The sequence below is a fragment of the Pteropus vampyrus genome, unplaced genomic scaffold (assembly GCF_000151845.1).
Source record: "Pteropus vampyrus isolate Shadow unplaced genomic scaffold, Pvam_2.0 Scaffold88, whole genome shotgun sequence".
NCBI lineage: Eukaryota > Metazoa > Chordata > Mammalia > Chiroptera > Pteropodidae > Pteropus > Pteropus vampyrus.
Genome location: NW_011888869.1, coordinates 5979853 through 5982207, shown reverse-complemented (window position 1 = coordinate 5982207; position 2355 = coordinate 5979853). Strand labels below are relative to the sequence as shown.

General features: G+C 32.4%; 1 pseudogene; it reads left to right on the top strand.

Moving 5' to 3' along the window:
* The first annotated feature begins 1954 nt into the window (after positions 1–1954).
* Positions 1955–2073, top strand: LOC111742216 (annotated as a pseudogene).
* The last annotated feature ends 282 nt before the right edge of the window (positions 2074–2355 follow it).

Sequence of the window (2355 nt, the reverse complement as noted above, 5' to 3'; positions counted from 1 at the left end):
GGAAGAAAGTAGAAGAGAAAGAGGTAGTTACATATGTAAGGCGAACTTTTTAGTAAATGACAGGGGTCTGTTTTGCACATGAACATCAACTTGGCAAGGAATAAAATTTTAGTCTCATCCTTTTTTCCTATCAAAATTTTATAGACATTAGTCCCACATTTTCTGGCATGTTTAAAGTTGGCAAGAAAAAAGTCTGCAACTGGCTTGATTATTTTTCTTTATAAGTAAGTTACGTGTGATATTTGAGTACATGGAAATCTTTTCTTCTAACTTTGAGATTGAATAACTTCAATTTATCTATCATTATTAGTTAATTTTCGATGATAGTGCCATATATAAGTGAACTTTTTTATTGCACATATTCAGACCCTTAATTTCCATGATATCTTTGAATAAAATCTGTGTTCCATTTTTATGTTTTTTTTTAAATCTTTATTTACTTAAGAATATCAGTGATGATCATGTTGATTCACCATGGTTTGCAGCTTCATACCCACTATTTTCCCCATACCTGCTTTCCTCTTTTCTCCCCTCTTCACTACACTTCAGGGAATTTTACTCCTGGGAATTTTACTTTCTACAATACAGATCTGGAATTTTAAAGGGTTGATTCTGATCTTTGTGCTTTTCAATGTCATTTTTTAAAATGTTCAATGACCTTGTCTCCTTTAATTCTTTCCTTAGCTCTGCCACCTTAATTGCATCTGCACCTTTTATGTTGCTTATCTTACTGTATCATTTCATGATTTTTTAAATTTTTTCAAAATTATGAGCTTTTTCATAAAAATTTTCTAAGATACTTCTTTTAAAAAACTACATTGTTTCCTTTATTTTAAATTTATTTTCTTATAAATATTGCATGAAATGCACAAAATATTTTTTGTTCTCTGATTACTTATCTTTAGGTGATCTTTTCTATGTGATCCTGTTTCATTCCCCCTTTCTTCCTTTCCCCCTCTTGCTCCATCTATATCTAAATATTATAATTCTTAGACCATAGAACTTAAGCTGAAAGGGAAGAGGTAAGTATATGGTGGTAAATGCTTATTCTTTCAGCTTCTTGGCAAAACTTAGGATGAAATTGGTGTCAGAAGGGAAGCAGATAACATAGAAAATAACTTAGAAAATCGACCACTTACAGTGATGACATTTTATCTTACAATATTTTGTACCCATATTTATTAAAAAACCGTGCTTCAAGCCTGAGCCTTGCTATGTTAGAAGCATATTCTCTATAAAAGTTGGAGGATGAAAGTATTCTAGTTTTAGCTTGTGACTCTACTTTTAGATAGATATTCTATACACTTTCAATAGAAATGGTATTAGAAATAAGCCTCTAAGTTTAGTTAAATAGGGCCAAACATGTCTTTTCTTCTTGTGGTCACATTTTCTGCTATTTGTCCAAATTTATAAAGTTGGCTTCTTAAAGAATGTGCTCTATCATTTTGATATTTGCCAAATCCTCAGGAACTTAGGTCGTTTTCTTTTATTTCATGTTAGAATGAAATTGAAAACCACATGGCAGGGCATAAAAGCAATGTTTCTGTAGCAATCTTGCCACTGGTGTTGCTACTTGGCAGGTAAATGGGGATCTTAATTGACACCATCTATACAGTTCCTTTGCCACCTCTACCTTATCCTGTGCCTACAAACTTCGGAATATTGGTGAGTTTTCTACAAGGTCTTTTACTAATAATTTAAAATTGTTTACCGCACTTCTTGGAAAGGTAGTTTTGTCTTAAATTCCAATGTTATTTTCTATTTAATCCTAATCTTTTAAAAATATTTTTTGTAATTTTTTAAGAAAGTATTTTTAAAGTTTGTGATATGAATTTAATCTGTATGTTTCTGAAGTTTTCTATCTTACTTGCCATTTGTTTTGCTTATTTCCGTGATTAAAACTATCTTTATGCTACTAGTTTTAACTCAGGCAAGGGTAAAAAAAGGTAATAGAGTCTACGGCCATGCTACCCTGAACAAGCCCGATCTTGTCTGATCTCAGAAACTGAGCAGGGTCAGGCCTAGTTAGTACTTGGATGGGAGACCACCTAGGAAGACCAGGTGGTGTAGGCATAAAAAAAAAAAAAAAAAAAGATTGTAAGCTGACAAGATCCTTGCAGTCTGTGAGGTCAACAAAGCAAGGATTGCTTCACCTAAAAATTTTTTTTAAAAAAGGTAATAGAAAAACACAATCATATTCCTACTCTGTTCAGTGTTCATTAAAAGTTCTTCATTCTCCATAAGATAAAGCCCAAATTCATAATACGGCAAATGGGTGCCTGTTTATCTCTCTAGTTTTATCTTACTCTTCATACCTGGGAATTAGAGCAGTTCCCTTACGTGCTGTAATTTCTC